Source organism: Phacochoerus africanus, chromosome X, assembly GCF_016906955.1.
Source record: "Phacochoerus africanus isolate WHEZ1 chromosome X, ROS_Pafr_v1, whole genome shotgun sequence".
Taxonomy (NCBI): domain Eukaryota; kingdom Metazoa; phylum Chordata; class Mammalia; order Artiodactyla; family Suidae; genus Phacochoerus; species Phacochoerus africanus.
In genome coordinates, this window is record NC_062560.1 from 69439319 (window position 1) to 69459463 (window position 20145).

The following is a 20145-nucleotide window of genomic DNA, read 5'->3' on the forward strand; positions in this document are numbered from 1 at the left end:
CCCCCCCCAGCCCTTTCCCAGGGACTAACCTCCGGAGCCCAGGTCTCAGTGCCCAGCCCCCACCCAGGCATCTCAATTTTTGGTGACTGTGCCCGTAGTTGAGATGATCCCTTTGGTTCTCGATCTGCTTTTCAAAACTCTGACTTACTGTTACACTCTTCTCTGCATCTGGAGATTCCTCCAGTTCATTTGATCTTTCCCCCGAGTAGGTGACTTTCCAGGATGTAGGATCCCTTTCTCCTCCTCAGTTCCCTTTCAAGAGTGCCCGTCCAGCTCAGATTCACCTTCTCTCACTCCTCTTTTTTCTTGTTTTACCTAGTAATGTCATGAACTTCTTGGCGTTATTGGAGTTTAGGTTCTTCTGCCAGCAATTGGTTGCTGTTCTGTGTGAGTCATTTATCCTGTAGATGTGGGTTTTTTTGTTGTGTTTGTGGGAGAGGGCGAGTGTGTCCCCGTACTCGTCCACCATCTTGTCTCCTCTAAAATTTAGGTTTTCTAATGCCTACTTCACTGTTGTTTCCATATCTAAAGAGAGAAGGAAAAATAATTTTCCCCATTCTCATATGACACTTACTTTAAAAATGTAGATAAAAATGGTTTAATTTTACATCTTATTAAATTTTGCTCTTCAGACATCTGCAGTTTTGATGTCAACTAAAATATTCTTTCCACCCAAAGTTTATGATGTTTGTTCTTTAACCAGTAAATAAACAATACTTAATGAAGGTATAGAAGCAAATGTCATTAAAGTGAATGTGTGAATCTTTGTAATTTGGTATCAGACTTCAAAAGTCAGTATATTTACTCTTTTTTTGCTTTGGAGGATGTGGAATCTATATTCTGGGTAGTTTTTACAACCTGTAGTTTCATATACAAAAGGTGTTAAGTCACATTCTTAAATTGAGTATTGCTGGTTATTTTATTACCAGTTTTTGTTATGAATTACCAGGCTTAATTCACTGGGCACACTGCAGAGTCAAGTCTAGGAAAAAGAAAAATAATAACATACAGCAGTTCAATTTCTTCTAAAAATTCTGTCTGGGAGAATTGAGCCTAGTCTCAAACCCAGGGAATTGTGATTCTTATTCAGAATATTATTCTGTTGTCCTGAACATTGAGACAGACAACCATGTGATCTCCCCTAAATGAATATTTGTGTTGATTTTGTCCCACAATTTTGTTAGAAATATATTAACCAACAAACAAATGAGAGGAGAAATTGCAGTACAAGTCTTTTAGAATTCAACTGTTGGAAATAATACAGTTCAATTCAACAAAGAAAGGTTAAATATTTATATTAAAGTCCCTTAAATTTTATACTCTATTTTCTCTGAAAGCTGAATTAGGTATTTTTAAAATTACTTTGTAATGATTTAAAAATTTTCAGAGGAAAATCAATCACTTACCTTCTTTTATTTTAGCACCCATTCAAGAAAACAGGCCACCTCACAGCTCAACAAAATTTTGTTGTTATTATTTATTGATGCTATTACAGAATACACTCTAAAGGATTCTATTCAATGTCACCTGAAGACATTGTGTGAAGCAACTCCATAGATGCTGGTAATAAATATGAACACTGCTAAATATATGAATTGAAAGAAGCACACAAAATTTGACCTAGTTATGGATTACCAAAACTTTTGAAAATTCTTAGAAGTTTGCCTTGCCAGTTTGGCTTAACTGCAACTTTTTTTATTTGAAGTAGAGTGTACTTAAAACTGGTACTTAATAAGGTGAAAAACAGGCAAAGAACCATAGCATTTAGCCTTTATTCATTAAATATATATATATATATATATATATAAAATACAGTTATATAATAATACAGTGTGTGTGTGTGTGTATATATATTATATATATATATGTATATATATATGTATGTATGTATGTATGTATGTATGGAGGGCCTGGACTGTGTCAAATGAAACAAGCAATTAGTTTCTTTTTAACAGTGAGCAGTTCAAACTGTAACATCATGCCACCCATGATTAAGAATGATATAGCACATGATCATTGTCAACACCATTCAGCCAATATAAACCTTAGTTAGAAATGTACTTGTCAGAGAAAAATATGTCTTTGATTTCTATTACACTTTCCCAGTAATTGCTATCATCAGTGGCAGGTTATTATTACAGTTGAATAGAGTTTCAGTAATTACTTTTGCACAGATTCTAACAGCTTTTAGATTGAAGGATATTCTGACGGTTTGAATACTCTTGACAACAATTACCTTTTTCCTGGTTAACACTGATTTGGGAAAATTAAAAATTAAATCTGTTCAGAGGAAACATGTATGTATATCACTAGTAAGTAAGTTGATATAAAAACATGTAAATTGCAGAATGACTTAGAGATTTTTAAAGTTGTTTTTTTCTTATACATTTTTTGAAAATCAACATTAAGGGAGATAGAGACCATACCATTTAAATTAATAGTAAATAATGTGAAATGCTTGAATAGAGTCCTTGATCCAATTACTAACAGAAACTACTGCACTGGCATGATGAGAAAAATGTGTACATGAGAAAAGCATGCACATGATTATTTACATATGCATGCCTATATTTACCTATGTATATAGCTGTAAATGCCTTCAGTAATTAGAGGCCAAAGTTCATGTACATACATATATCTTTTAGGGTCTGAATATATGTTCTTAACAGATTTGTATTCTATGACATTAAATCTGTCTTCTTACACAAAGTGAAAAGGAGAATTGATGCAAATAACCAGAATATTTAGGATGAAACCACTTTGGTATGGGTTTTTGAAAAATCCACATAATTGAGGCTAGAGAATGTGGGCTATAAGATATCCATGTAATCACTTTGATGCTTCATTCATGTTTGTGGAACACACTTGAAATGGCCTAAGTTGAGAGTTATATTTGAAATTTTCTTCACATGTTAACAAATACAATAACCATCACTTGGATAAGTTACTTGTAAATGAAAGCAAAAAACCAATATTTTAAAAAGAATCTACACAAAAGCTTCTAATTAAATGTAATTTACAATACTGGTTTTAGATACCAGAATAAAGTATAATACACACAAAGTACCAATAACTAAAATTATCTTTCTAAAATATATAACATGAATGTCTCCAAAGAATAAAAGCCTGCTATGCCAAAATATGAAGGAAAAAAACATAACCAAAAGACCAAATGGGAAAAACACTTATTCTTCATGTTGTAAAAATACTTCCAATAGATTTTTGGAAAACTAAGAGTTCTTTTTTAAATAATAGTACGGGGAAAACTAAAATTAAATGCCATCGAATCCCAAAGGCTACAAAAAACTATATTTACCCCATTAAGGGTAATATATAGGTGGGATCACATCATACACCCTGTGATATTGATTTAATTTTATTTATTATAAATAAAATGATTGAAAAACTCAGGTTAAGTTACTGTTCAGTATTTTATAAAATCATAAGTAAGATTTTTAAATATAATAACAATGTCAACAAAATTTATCAGATGCAATTAATGATGTTAATCAACAAAGTATCCTATTGATTACTAGAGTTGAAACTAGATCCTTCAAAGCCCTGAATATTTTACATATACAAAATATCCCTAATATACAATGCTTCCCTTTTCTAATAACTGTATTATTCAATGACTCCATTTTTCATTATCCATTATAGATACATATCTGCAAACATGTGCTAGCTTATGCTCACTGCAGTTGTCTAGGAAAATTCATCTGGGAATGAAATTCATCAGTATTGTGGTATAAAATTCAAGCAAGTTCATGATAGTTAAATGCTTTATGATAAATCATTTAAGAATTTGTTCTCTATCAAGGATTATGGGGAGAATAACTTTGGATCTGTGTTAACATATGAAGTACATGGGAGTGATGAGTTTTTGCCATATGCCAGCTGATATCTATATTTGAGCTGAGGGTTTTCCAAGGCCTGGAAATAGGCAAATTAACTTAAAAGAGTTGATATCAAGCACTTGTTTGATTGAATATAGTCTACTCTAAAAACAAAGCAGCTAAGTTTCCGGAAAATGATTGGCCATTAGGGTTGGGATGGAGACAGGGTGCTGGGATAAAAATGGCCACTGATTAGATATATACACAAGTACTCTAAGGGGCAGGGAATAATAATGCACACTAAAAGGATTTTCATGTTAAAGAGAAATTATTTATATTTATAAAAGTGTTCAAACAGAGTATCCTGAGAAATGGGAATAAATTGGCAATTCCATATGATGAAATAGCACAGGACATGTTCCAAGGATGGGTGGCTGAACTGAATTTCCTGATTTTCACAAAAACCTTTCTGAGCTGGCTAGATAGGGACTACATATTGAAGTAGAGTAGCAAGGTTTTTGCTAAGTCAGAAACAAAGTGAGAATAAATATTTGTTCTCTCAAATGTCAACATAAGTGTCTCTGATCCTTGGTCTATCTCTGGATCTTAGGAATACATAAATACCAGGAGCTATCTGAGGGTAGTGAAGGGTTGGATATATTTTTTCCAGGAATCAAGAAAAGTTTATTTCAGGATACACAGTTCATATCAACACTCCAAAATAATCTATTTAGTTATTTATTGTGCTGTTAGGGTAATTTTCAAAATATTATCACTGTGGAATTTATTAATTGGTATGGGTATTTTTTATCACTTGGGAATCAAAAGATTAGACAGCCTGTTTTAGTGTCTTTGGTTCTCAATATGTGACTCCAAACATTTGGGTAAAACCTGAACATCATGGTCGGGTGTCAAACTATTCACTTATATCTGGCTGATTGTCATTGGGTAGCCTTACATTTGAGCATGTGATTAAAATTTTAAAAAGTTTATCTGGTGTTTACATGATATATTCAAGGCCTATGATTACAAAGAATTATCTAAGGCCAGTTTTTTAGTTTTTTTAATTGTTATTTCCCCAATACTATTACTCAGCCATAAAATTGAATGAAATAATGTCATTTGCAGCAATATGGATGGACCTAGAGATTTTCATACTAAGTCAGAGAGACAGAGCCAAATATCATATGATATCACATATATGTGAAATCTAATACAAATGATACAAAATAACTTATATACAAAACAGAAACAGACACACAGGTTTTGGAATCAAATTTATGGTTACCAAAGAGAACAGGTGTGGAGGAGGGATAAATTAGGAGTTTGGGATTAACATATACACACTATTATATATAAAATAGATAAATGAAAGTACTTAAAGAGATAACTGGACATTCACACAGAAGAGTGGGTATTCAAAAAAAAAGAGTTCCCGTTTCAGTGCAGCAGAAACGAATCCAACTAGGAAACACGGGGTTGCGGTTTCGATCCCTGGCCCCTCTCAGTGGGTTAAGGACCTGGCATTGCCATGAGCTGTAGGTCACAATATGCCTCGGATCCTGTGTTGCTGTGGCTGTGGTATAGACCAGCAGCTACAGCTCCAATTAAACCCCTAGCCTGGGAACCTCCATATGCATGGGTGTGGTCCTAAAAAAAATACAAAGACAAAAGAAAAAAAGAGTGGGTATTTATTCCAAGCTTAAGCTCTTCTGTGTGAATATCCAGTTATTTCTTTAAGTACTTTCATTTATCTATTTTATATATAATAGTGTGTATATGTTAATCCCAAACTCCTAATTTATCCCTCCTCCACACCTGTTCTCTTTGGTAACCATAAATTTGATTCCAAAACCTGTGTGTCTGTTTCTGTTTTGTATATAAGTTATTTTGTATCATTTGTATTAGATTTCACATATATGTGATATCATATGATATTTGGCTCTGTCTCTCTGACTTAGTATGAAAATCTCTAGGTCCATCCATATTGCTGCAAATGACATTATTTCATTCAATTTTATGGCTGAGTAATATCCCATTATATATAGGTACCACATCTTCCTTACCCATTTCTCTGTCAATGGACATTTAGGTTGTTTCTGTGTCTCGCTTATTGTATATAGTGCTGCAATGAACATTGGGGGAAATGTATATTTTTGAATTATGGCATTTTCTGAATATATGCTCAGGAATGGGATTGCTGGATCATATGGTAGTTCTTTTTTTAGTTGTTTTAAGAAACCTCATACTGTCCTCCACAGTGGTTATACCAGTTTAAATTCCTATCAACATTGATGATGGCCATTCTGATTGGTGTGAGGTGATATTTCACCATAGCTTATATTTGCATTTATCTAATGATTACAAATGTTGATTATATTTTCATGTAATCTTTGGCCACCTGTCTTCTCTGCAGAAATGTTTACTTAGATCTTATAGCCATTTTGTAAATAATATTTTTAAATATAGAACTGTATGAGATATTCGTTGGTTTTTTCATTTGCAAAGATGTTCTCACATTTTGTAGCTTGTCTTTTTTTATGGTTTCCCTTGCTTTGCAAAATTTTTAAGTTTAGTTTGTTTATTTTTATTGTTTGTTTTTTTCATTTATTTTTTATATTTTCATTACTCTAGAAAGTGGATCAAAAAATACATTGCTGTGACTTGTGTAAAATAGTATTCTGCCTATGTTTTCCTCTAAGAGTTTTATAGTACCCAGTCTTATGTTTAGGTCTTTAATACCTTTTGAGTTTATTTCTGTATATGGTGTTAGAGAATGATCTAATGACAAACACATACTGTATAATACAGTGAAATCTACTTGTTATTCATTAATAACCTATATGGGAAAATAATTAGTAAAAGAGTTGGTGTAAGTATATGCATAACTGATTCATTTTTGCTGTATACCTGAAAGGAACACAAAATTGTAAATTAACTATACTCCAATAAAATGTTTTAAAAATCCCACTGTTAAGGGATTATTGTTTTAAATAATTGGATTTCTTTCCACTGTTTCCCTGATCCCTATATATGAGAGTAAAGTTAATGGTGTCTTAGGTTAATACATATATCCAGATTAAATAGTTCTCTTAGCCACTGAATTTTAATAATGCCTCTCAATATTTATGGATGATTATATAGAAAAATATAATATCAAGGACTTATTTTAGATTTGGGAAAGGCAAAGACACAGCAACTGGTTAAGAACAACCAGAGATGTAGAACTATTTTTACAAGATGATGCATTGGTATTTGCAATAAATTACTCAAAAATATAAATCAGCTCATTATTTGCATACTATTATTTAACTGTGCTCTCAATAAAATACTTCTTTTTTTAATGGAAATCAGTTTTAGTGTTAGCCAATATAAATTAGATTTATCTTTGAAAGTTAGCTACAATAGGTCATCTAAATAAACATTGTACATTACTAAATATCTAGCTATTAAAAAATACAAAGACACAGAGAATGAAACTTTAGGAAGGGAAAAGCACAGATTTCAGAATATAAGCCAAAAAATGTTCCATTTTTTGAAGGTTTTATATCCAAATTTTTATTTAGTTGATAACCTCCATTACACATTTAGTTTTACAGAAAATAAAAATGGAAAGTTTGGAAATTGATATGAAATTTAAGAACATATTAGTTGCAATAGAATAAACAATGCCAAAGGAGGGGAGAACATGAAAATACTTAGTATCAGAAATGTAATTTTCCTTAATTAATATAATTAATTTGTACTCATGACCCATGAATGGTTCCATATTTATTTACTATACTATAGTACCATATCTACACAATCATAAGTTATATGAGATAAACACAGAGGAATTCTCTTTGAATCTTCATGTAATAGGGGGTTCCAGAAGGAGAAGAGAGAAAAGGAAAAAGAACATTTTTGAACACACAATAGCTGAAAAATTCTCTAAACTGTGAAAAGAAACAAACGTCTAGTTCCAGAAAGCAAAGTCCCAAACATGATCAACTCAAAAAGGATCACATAAAGACATATTGTAGTTAAAGTGCCAAAAAGATTAAAGATAAAAATTAAATATTAAAAATCATAAATGGACAAACAACAAGTTACTTGGAAACCCCCATGGGCTATCAGATGACTTTTCAGAAGGAACTCTGGAGATCATAGGGGAGAGGGATGATACATTTAAAGTGATATAAGGGAAATGTCTACAACAAAGAATACTCTACCAAGAAATGTTTTCATTCAGATTTGATGGAAATACAAATTTTTTTACAGACAAGCAAAAGCTAAAACAATTTATCACCAGAAAATACACTTTAAAAAATTGTATAGTGAGTTCTCTAAGTGGAAACAGAAAGGTTACAACAAGAAATATGAAAATTATGAAAGAAAAAAATATCTTTGGTAAAGGCAAATATACAATAGAGTTAGTAAATCCACTACATATAAGTCTAATGCAGATTTAAAAACCCAAAAGTAGTAAAATAACCTATATCCATAATACCTAGTAAAGGATATATTTTTTTAAATACAAAATATGGTGTCCAAAAAATTAAATATGGGGGTGGAAAAGAGTAAAAATGCAAGATTGTTAAAATTGTTTGAAGTAAAGAAATCAGCACCTTAAAATAATCATGTGTATATAGATTTCTGAATATAAACCTCAAGGTAACCCCACAAAAAATCTGAGATTCATGCAAAAAAAAATATAAGAATTTAAACATAACACTAAAATTAGTTATCAAATAACAATGGAAGAAAGTAAAATTTAAAAAGAACAAAAATTAACTCTAAAAAAACCCAAAACAATTTTAAAAAATACAGTAACTATATAGTTATTAATAATCAATTGAAATGTTAATGGACTAAATGTTCAAATCAAAATATATAGATTGTCTGAATGGATACAAAAACAAAGTCAGATATATACTGACTACAACACACAGGTGATTCATTTCAGATCTAAAAACACATCCACAGTGAAATGGGACAGATGAAAAAAATATATTTCATCTAAATGAAAATTTAAGGAAATCCAGGGTAGCAATACTTATATCAGACAAAACAGAATTTAAAACAAATACTGTAACAGCAAAGAAGGACTTTACATAATAACCAAGTGATCAATCTGAAAAGACATGAGTTGTAAATATATATGCACACAACATCGAGCACATAAATACATGAAGTAAATATTAGCAGATATAAAGAAGAAATTGACAGTGACACAATAATAGCATGGGACTTACACCATACTGACATGAAATGACAGCTATCCAGAAAGAATATCAGAAAGGAATCACTGGCTTTAAATAACTACTTCGACTAGAAGGAATTAATAAATACGTATAGACTGTTTCACCCCAAAGCAACAGAATACACATATTTTCCAAGTGCACATAGGATATTCTCCAAAAAAGATCATATTCTAGGGCACAAAACAAGCTTCAGTACATTTACAAAAAATGAAATCATATCCAGCAAGTTTTCTGACTACACTAGGTGACTAGAGATCAACACGAAGAAAAATACAAAAACACAAACTTGTAGAGGCTAAAAAATATGCTACTAAAGAATCAATGGATTGCTAAAGAACAAAATAAATACTGGAGGTAAATGAAAGCAAAGACATGATGATACAGGGAGTTCCCATAGTGGCTCAGCCGGTTATGAAACTGACTAGTATCCATGAACATATGAGTTTGATCCTTGGCCTTGCTCAGTGGATTAAGGATCCATTGTTGCAGTGAGCTATGGTGTAGGTTGTAGATACAGCTAAGATCTTACATTGCTGTGGCTACAGCATAGACCAGCAGCTGCAGATCCTATTCAAGCCATAGCCTGGGAACTACCATATGCTACAGGTGTGGCCTTAAAAAAAAAGACATGATTATACAAAATCTATAGGACACAGCTAAATCAGTTCCAAAAGGGAACTTTACAGTGATAGAAGCCTCCCTCAGGACACAGAAAATTTTCAAATAAATAACATAAACCTACATCTAAAGTAACTAGGGAAAGAACAACCAAATCCCAAAGTTAGTAACAGGAAAGAAATCATAAGACTAGAGGAGAAACAAATAAAATAGAGCCAAAAAAGGTAACTTACTGAAACTCAGAGCTGGTTCTTTGAAAATATAAACAAAATCTATAAAATTTGGCTGGATTCATCAAGAAAAAAGAGACAAGTCCCAATCTAATAAAAATAGTAATGAGGAATTCCTGTTGTGGCTCAGTGGGTTAAAGACTGATACATAATTGTGAGGATGTGGGTTAGATCCCTGGCCTCACTCAGTGTGTTAAGTATCCAGAATTGCTGCAAGCTACAGCATAGTTTGAAGATGCACCTTGGATCTTGCATTGCTGTGGCTGTGGCATTGGCTGGCAGCTACAGCTCCGATTCTATCCCTAGCCCAGGAATTTCCACACGCCTCAGGTATAGCCATAAAAGATAAAGAAATTAGAAATGAAAAAGAAGTTGCAACTGACACAACAGAAATATTAAATATCATGAGACTAATATAAACAACTTTATATGTCAGTAAAATGGAAAATATAGAAGAAATGAACAAATTTCTACAAATATCCCCTCTCCAATAAATGGTATTGGGAAAATTGAAGAACTACATGCAAAAGAATCAAACTGCACTAACTTATCACATTATACACAAAAATAAACTCAAAATGGATTTAAAAACCTGAAAACATAAAATGGCTATATTAAAATATATGCAATAGTAAAATGAAGCTACATGTCACAGTTCTCCAGAAAATTTACTGAATGCTGACAAAAGAGCTCAGGATTCTGACATAGGAAAAAAAAACTTCATGAAAACAAATAGGACAAAATAAGGAAGTGAAAGAGGAAATTAGAAAGAAAGTGGAATGGTATCTGCACCTCTAGGAGTGAGCAGGAAAATGGAAAAGCTACTGCACTCTGGGAAGTCCTGCCACTAGTAATATCAGCCAGGACAGAGGAGGAAATTTAGAGTATTGGAGGAGAACACAGCAATCAGTATGAAGTAGTTCAAACCAAAACAGACTTACACAAATGGTCAGTGCTACTGCCTTGCACTTTTCAATGGTATTCTGGTGCAGTCAGGGGTTGGAAACTAAAACTCTGGCTTTGGAGTGCAGACTCAGAGAGAGATATGGGGATGGCTATGTGGGAAAAAAATGGGTTGGCTGTGTAGAAACAGCCTGAAGGGAATAGAGTCTAGGGTGATCACATTAGAGGGTATAAGCTGAATAAAGAAGGTCAGGCTTAGAGGTTAGGCACCATTATTTGGGGGCGGTGCTGGAGGGATGGTACAGGATCCAACACCACAGCCTTGTTCCCTGAACCTGCTCTCAGGCTTCAGGACACTGACTGTACAAGCTCCAGGGGCCACCCTGGAGCAGCTGCTGCCTAGGGACAACTAATGAGGAGCCCACAGCCATAAGGCTACAGAGAACTCAGAGCAGTTGGAGTGACCCTTGGAACAACACTAGCACTGGGGGCCTTGCAGAAAGCCATAGAAGCAGCACACATTCCTCAGCTAGAAAACAGTGTGAGTAGCATGGCTGACCACAGAAGCCACAAGCAGCCCTGTGGGCAGGTGGAGTGGCTACAGAAAGAGCATGAATGTAAATGGGACACACAAATGGTGCAGATGGTGGTCAGAGTGGGAACAGTTCAAGCACTGTGATTCTTACCAGTGCCCAGCAGGGACTACAGGAGCAGTGTACAATCCATTGCTAGCCACAGGGGCTGCAAAAATCCCTGCAGGCAGGTGGAATGACCACAGGAAAATACAAGATACAAGGCAGCTACAGAGAGCATTCATGATAGGGGTCCAGCAGGGGGAGGGATGGGAGGAATGGTACACACCCTGTGGTGACAAAGAGAGAATTTTAGCAACAGTTAGGGAGCAGCCTCCACACTTGGGGATTCAGAGAGCACTCCCTAGAGTGACCAAACAAAGGGCATTTCATTGGAATGGAGCCTTCCCCTGAAGCTACAGGAGCAGTCCAGGAAGCCTCACTGGAAACAAGAGAGACTTCAGGAGAAGCTCTTTATGTTGCCAGCTACTGGAAGTAGTACTGAGAACTGCCTGGTATCAGGAGGGGTTGCAGGAGCCACTGATGCACCCCTTGCTATAACAGCAATCCTGTAAACTGTGAACCACTGCCTCCTCCCTCACAGATCCCATCCTTACCAAACGACTAGCCCCAGACAAGGTAATGTGATACTGCTTCTCCCATCACATTCTCTGGGTGCATGGTAGCTGATACCACCCCTGAAAACTCTAGGACTGGGCACAAGCTGCTGCATCTACATACCTGCTATCAAGGGTACAATAAACATAGAAAGGCAGACAATATGAGATGACAGAGAAATAGCTTTCAGAGAAAGGAACAAGACAAAAACACCTAAATGAAGAGGAAATATGCAATCTACCCTAAAAAGAATTAACAGTAATGATAGTAAAGATGAATCAAGATATGAGAAAAAGAATGGACACACAGATCGAAAAGTTACAGGAAATGTTTAACAAAGAAATGGAATTTAAATACCAAGAAAAATAAGATGAATAGCACACCATCTAAAATGAAAACTACTGTAGAAGGAATCAATTGCAGAATAACAGAGGCAGAAGAAAAAAATAAGTGAGGTGAAATACAGAGTGGTAGAAATCACTGGCACTGAAAAGGATAAAGAATAAAAAATGAAAAGAATTGAAGAGAATATAAGAGAACTCTGGAACAACAATAAACATACCAATATTCACAAAAAAGAGTTCCAGGAGAGAGAGAAAGGGCCAAAGAAAATATCTAAAGAGATTATGGCTGAAAACTTACCTAATATGGGAAAATAAACTCTCAAGTTGAGGAAACCCAGAGAATCCCATATAGGATAAACCTAAGAAGAAACACAGTGAGATACACAATAATCAAACTGACAAATATTAAATACAAAGAAAAATATTAAAAACCAAAAAGGAAAAGCATAACATAAATAATAATATACAAGTATATACATAATAATAATATATACATACATAATAATATACAAGTATAATAGCTGATTTTTTAGGGAGAAACTCTGAAAACTAGAAGAAAGTGGCAAGGTATATTTAAAATGATGAAAGGGAAGAATGTGGGACCAAGAATACTCTACACAGCAAAGCTCTCATTCAGATTTGATGGAGAGATCAAAAGCTGTTCAGACAAGCAAAATCTCAGAGAATTCAGCACATCCAAACCAGCTCTGCAACAACTACTAAAGGGACGTCTCTGGGCAGAAAACGAAAAACCAACTTAGAAACAAGAAAATTTAAAAAAGAGCAAATTTACAGGTCCAAGACAAAGAAAATATGAAGATAGAAAATCACCCATTGACAAACAGGATATCAAAACTAGCAACAATGAGAAATGGAGAGGACAAAGGCAGAACATTATAAATGCATTTGAAAATAAGAGAATAATAACCAAAATCCATCTGTACACATATAGATGGTTACATCAAAATTTAATGGGAACCACAAAACAAAAAACTATGATGGACAAACACATTAAACAGAGAATTTGATCCAAAACAACACTAAAGATAGTCAGAAAATCACAAGAGAAGACAATAAAAGAGAAGGGGAAGATAAAAAAGACCCAATGTAATAATCCAAAACAATTAAGAAAATGTCAAAAAGTAACATACTTATCTATAATTACTGTGAATGTAAATGGCTTCAATGCTCTGACCAAAAGACACAGACTGGCTGAGTGGACACAAAAATAAGACCCATATATACGTTATTTACTGGAGACCCACATAAGTTCTAAGGGCACATAGAGACTGAAAGTGAGGGAATGGAAGAAGGTATTACATGCAAATTGAAATCAATCAAAGGAAAGTGGGAGTAGTAATGCTTATTTCAGACAAATAATGTAAAATAAAAAGTGCTAGAGAGATAAATAAAGGCATATCTAATGATCAAGTGATCAATCCAAGAAGTTATAAAAATTGCAAATATATATGCACCAAGCACAGGAGTACCACAATATATAAAGCAAGTGCTAACAGTCATAAAAGGAGGAAGCAGCTATACAATAATAATGGGGGATTTCCACACCCCACTTCCATTAAGGAAGAGACCATCCAGACAGAGAATCAACAAGGAAACAAAAGCCTTAACTTACACCCTAGATCAGATAGACCTAACTGATATTTATAGAACATTACATTCCAAAGTAGAAGAATATACATTCCTCTGAAGTGCCCATGGAATATTCTCCAAGATAGTTCACATCTTGTGCCACAGATCAAGCCTGGGTAAATTTTTAAAAATTGAAATTATGTCAAGCATTTTCTCCAACAATATAGGAGACAAGTAGTCAAATACAAGGAAAAAAAAAAAACAGAAAAAAAACCAACCCCCTAAAACTAAACAATATGCTACTAAACAACCAATGGATCATTGAAGAAATAAAATTGAAAATCAAAATAAACTGAGAGGTAAATGACCATGAAGTTATGATAATCCAAAACCTATGGAATACACAAAATCAATTCTGAGAGGGAAGATTATGACAATAACATTGTATCTCAGGAAACAAGAAAAAGATCAAATAAACAACCTAAACTTACACTGAAAACATCTAGAGAAGGAAGAACAAAGCCAAATTATCAGAAGGAAGTAAATCATAAAGATCAGAGAAGAAATGAATGACAGAGACAAAGATCTAATAGAGAAGATTGATGAAACCAAAAGTGGTTCTTTGAAAAGGTTAATGAAATTGATAAACTTTAGGCAGAATCATCAAGAAAAAGTGATAGAGTACAAATCGATAAAATTAGAAATGAAAAATAAGGTCAAAACTAACACCACAGGAGTTCCCATCGTGGTGCAGTGGTTAACGAATCTGACTAGGAACCATGAGGTTGCGGGTTTGATCCCTGGCCTTGCTCAGTGGGTTAAGGATCCAGCGTTGCCATGAGCTGTGGTGTAGGTTGCAGACGTGGCTTAAATCCTGTGTTGCTGTGGCTCTGGCATAGGCTGGCAGCTACAGCTCCGATTAGACCCCTAGCCTCAGAACCTCCATATGCTGCAGGAGTGGCCCAAGAAATGGCAAAAAGACCAAAAAAAAAAAAAAAAACTAACACCACATAAATACAAAGGATCATAAGAGACAATTATACATAGCTATATGCCAATAAAATGGACAACCTAGAAGAAGCAGACATATTATTACAAAGGTACAACCTACCAAGACAGAACCAGGAAGAAGTAGAAAATATAAATAGCTAAATCACAGGTACTGAAGTAGAAAAAATACTGAAGTTAGAGAAATTCCAAAAAAACAAAGTCCAGGACCTGATATCTTAATAGGTGAATCCTATCCAACATAAAGAGAAGAGTTAACACCTATTCTTATGAAACTCTTCCAAAAACTTTCAGAGGAAGGAACACACCCAAAGTCATTCTATGAGGTCAGCATCAATCCGATTCCAAAATAAGACAAAGTTACAACAACAAAAACAAAGAAAATGGCAGGGCAATATCACTGATAAACATAGATGCAGAAATCTTCAAAAAAATATTAGCAAACTGAATCTAGCTATATATTAAAAGGATCATAACCATGATCAGGTGAGATTCACCCCAGGGATGCAAGGATTCTTCAAAATCCAAAAATCAATCTGTGTTATACACCAAATCAACAAGGGTAAAAACCATATGATCATCTAAATAGATGCAGTAAAAACTTTTGACAGAAATCAACACCCATTTCTGATAAAAACTCTTCAGAAATTGGGCATAGAGGGAAACTATCCCAACATAATATAAAAGCCGCATATGACAAACACACAGCTAACATCATTCTCAATGGTGAAAAACTGAAAGCATTTCTACTAATAAGACAAGGATGTAATCTTTCACCAATATTGTTCAACATAATTTTGGAAGTCCTAGCCATGGCAATCAGAGAAGAAAAAGAAATAAAAGGAAGCAAAATTGGAAAAGAAGAAGTATAACTATTACTGTTTTCAAATGACAAGATCCTATATCTAGAAAATCACAAATACACAACCAGTAAACTATTAGAGTTCATTAAAAAATTTGGTAAAGCTGCAGAACAAAATTAATACACAGAAATTATTGCATTTCTATATACTAACAATGAAAGATCAGAGAGAGAAATTAGGGAAAGCATCTCATTAAGTATCACATCAACAATAATAAAATACCTGGGAAATATCCAATCTTAAGAGACAAAATACCTGAATTCAGAAATTATAAGAATCTCATTAAAGAAATCAAAATGACACAAACAGAAACATATACAATATTCTTGGATTTGAAGAATCAATATTGACAAAATGGCTATATTACCTAAGACAATCTACAGAATCAATACAATCCCTTTCAAATTACCAATGAAATTCTGCACAAATTAGAAGAAATATTTTATCTAAATTATTTTTATCATTTATTTATATATTTTTTCTACTGAACAGCATTGTGACAAAGTTACACTTACATGTATACATTCTTTTTTCTCACATTACATGTTCCATCATAAGTGACTAGACAGAGTTCCCAGGGCTACACAGCAGGATACAATTGCTAATCCATCCTGAATGCTACATTCTGCATCTCTTTACCCCAAGCTCCTAGTCCCTCCCACTCCCTCCCACTCCCCCTTGGCAACCACAAGTCTATTCTCCAAGTCTATGATTTTCTTTACTGTGGAAAGGTCCGTTTGCACTGTATATTACATTCCAGATACAAGTGATAACATATCGTATTTGACGTTCTTTTTCTGACTAACTTCACTCAGGATGAGAGTCTCTAGTTCCATCCATGTTGCTGCAAATAGCATTATGCTGTTCTTTTTTATGGCAGAGTAGTATTCCATTGTGTATATATACCACATATTCCTAATCCAATCGTCTGTTGATGGACATTTGGGTTGTTTCCATGTCTCGGCTATTGTGAATAGTGCTGCAATGAACATGGAGGTGCATGTCTTTTTTAAGGAAATATTTGTCTGGATATATGCCCAAGAGTGGGATTGCTAGGTCATATAATAGTTCTCTATATAGCTATCTAAGGTACATCCGTACTGTTCTCCATCATGGTTGTACCACCTGACCTTCCCACCAACAGTGCATGAGGGTTCTCTTTACTCCACACCCCTTCAAGCATTTGCTATTTGTGGACTTATTAATGATGGCCATTCTGACTGGTATAAGGTGGTATCTCATGGTAGTTTTGATTTGCATTTCTCTAATAATCAGGGATGTTGAGCATTGTTTCAAGTGTTTGCTGGCCATCTGTACATCTTCTTTGGAGAAATGTCTATTCAGATCTTTGGCCAATTTTTCCATTGGGTTGTTGGCTTTTTTGCTGTAGATTTATGTAAGTTGTTTGTATATTCTAGAGATTAAACCCTTGTCAGTTGCATCATTTGAAACTATTTTATCCCATTCTGGAAGGTGTCTTTTTGTTTTCTTTTTGGTTTCCTTTTCTGTGCAAAGGCTTGTCAGTTTGATTAGGCCCCACTGGTTTATTTTTGCTTTTGTTTCTGTTGCCTTGGGAGACAGACCTGAGAAAATATTCATAAGGTTGATGTCAGAGAATGTTTTGCCTATGTTCTCTTTGAGGAGTTTGATAGTGTCTTGTCTTATATTTAGGTCTTTAAGCCACTTTGAGTTTATTTTTGTGCATTGTGTGAGGGTGCATTCCACCATTATTGATTTTCATGCAGCTGTTCAGGTTTTCCAGCACCACTTGCTGAAAACACTGTATTTTTCCCATTTTATGTTCTGGCCTCCTTTGTCAAAGATTAATTGACCATAGGTGTCTGGGTTTATCTCTGAGTTCTCTATTCTGTTGCATTAGCCTGTATGTCTGTTTTGGTACCAGGACCAAACTGTCTTGATGAATGTGGCTTTGGATATTGCCCGAAGTCTGGGAGAGTTATGCCTGCTGCTTGGTTTTTGTTCTTCAGAATTGCTTTGGCAATTCTGGGTCTTTAGTGGTTCCATCCAAATTTTTGGATTGTTTGTTCTAGTTCTGTGAAAAATGTTGTGGAAAATTAGATAGGGATTGCATTGAATGTGTAGATTGCTTTGGGTAGTATGTCCATTTTTACAAGATTAAATTTTCCAACCCAGGAGCATGAAATATCTTTCCATTTCTTTACATCTTCTTTAATTTCCTTGATTAATGTTTTATAGTTCTTGGCATATAAGTCCTTTGCCTCCTTTTTCAGGTGTATTCCCAGGTATTTGATTTTTTTGGAGTCCAATTTTAAAAGGTTTTTATTTCTGTATTCCTTTTCTAATATTTTGTTGTTAGTATACAGAAATGTGACTGATTTCTGAATATTAATCTCATATCCTGCTACTTTGCTGAATTTTTTTAATCAGTTCAAGGAGTTTTTGGGTTGAGTCCTTAGGGTTTTCTATGTATAGTATCATGTCATATCCATACAGTGAATGTTTTACCTCTTCTCTTCCTATTTGAATGTCTTTTATTTCTTTTGTTTGTCTGATTGCTGTGGCTAGGATTTCCAGTACTATATTGAATAACAGTGGTGCAAATGGTGATTCTTATCTTGCTCCAGATTTTAGTGGGAAGGCTTTCAGCTTTTCTACATTGTGTATTGTTTGTTGTGCATTCATCATAAATGGTTTTGATTATGTTAGGATATGTTCTGTCTATACCCACCTTGTAAGAGTTTTGATCATGAATGGATGTTGGACTATGTCAAATATTTTTATGCATCTATTGACAAGATCATGTGGTTTTTGACTTATCTTTTGTTAATGTGGTATATGACATTGATTGATTTGTGTATGTGGAACCATCTTTTTTTACCTAGGATGAATCCCACCTGGTCATGTTTTATGATCTTTTTTATATGTTGTTGTACTCAGTTGGCTAAATTTTGTTGATAATTTTTGTGTCTATATTCATCAATGTTATTGGCTGGCTGTTTTCTTTTTGGTGGTATCTTTGTCTGGTTTTGGAATTAGGGTGATGGTGGTATTATAGAATATCTTTGGGAATGTTCCTTCTTCTTCAACCTTTTGAAAAAGTTTAAGGAGGTTGGGCACCAGATCCTCTTTGTATGTTTGGTGGAATTCACCTGTGAAGCCATCTGGTCCTGGGCTTTTATTTGTAAGATGTGTTTTTATGACATATTCAATTTCATTTCTAGTGATTGGTCTGTTCAGTTGGTCTATTTCTTCTTGGTTCAGTTTTGGCAGGCTGTAAGTCTCTAGAAAGTTATCCACTTCTTTTTGGCCATCATTTTTTTTGGCATAAAGTTGTTGACAGTATTCTCTTATGGTTTTTTGTATTTCTATAGTATCCATTATGACTTCTCCTTTTCATTTCTTATTTTGTTTATTTGGGTTTTTTCTCTCCTCTTCTTGGTGAGTCTAGCCAGAGGTTTGTCTATTTTGTTTACATTTTCAAGGAACGAGCTCTTGGTTTGATTCATTTTGTCTATTGTTTTTTAATTTGTATTTTATTGATTTCCTCTTTGATCTTTATGATTTCCTTCCTTCTGTTAATTTTAGGTTTTGCTTGTTCTTCTTTTTCTAATTAATTTAGGTGCTGGTTTAAGTTGATGATTTGATATTTTTCTTCTTTTTTGAGGAAGGCCTGTATTGCTATGAACTTCCCTCTGAGCACTGCTTTTGTGGCTTCCCATAGATTTTGAGTGGCTGTGTCTTCATTATCATTTGTCTCAAGGTATTTTTTTAATTTCCTTCTTGATTTCCTCATTAACCCTTTGGTTATTTTAGTAGCACCTTCTTTAGTCTCCATGTAGTAGGTTGGTTTTTTCTCATTTCTTTTCCCATGGTTGATTTCTAGTTTAGAACCAATATTTTAAAATATGTATGGAAACAAAAAATACTCCAAATAGACAAAGTGATACTGAAACAGATAAATTGATTTGGAGTAAACATTCTCTCTGACTTAAGACTATATTATAAAGATCCTGTCATCAATACAGTATCTTACTGGCACAAATCAGTGTTATAGATCAATGGAACAGGATAGAATGCCCAGATATATATGCAAGCACCTATGTTCAACTAATCTATGACAAGGAGGCAAGAACATACAATGGAGGATGACAGTCTCTTCAATAAGTATTGCTGGGCAAACTGGACAGGTACATGAAAATAAATTAAATTAAAATTCTCTTACACCATACACAAAAATAAACTCCAAATGGTTTAAAAACCTAAATGTAAGACCAAATACTATAAAACTCCTAGAGGAAAACATGGAGAAAGGTATTTGACATAAATCACCACAACAAC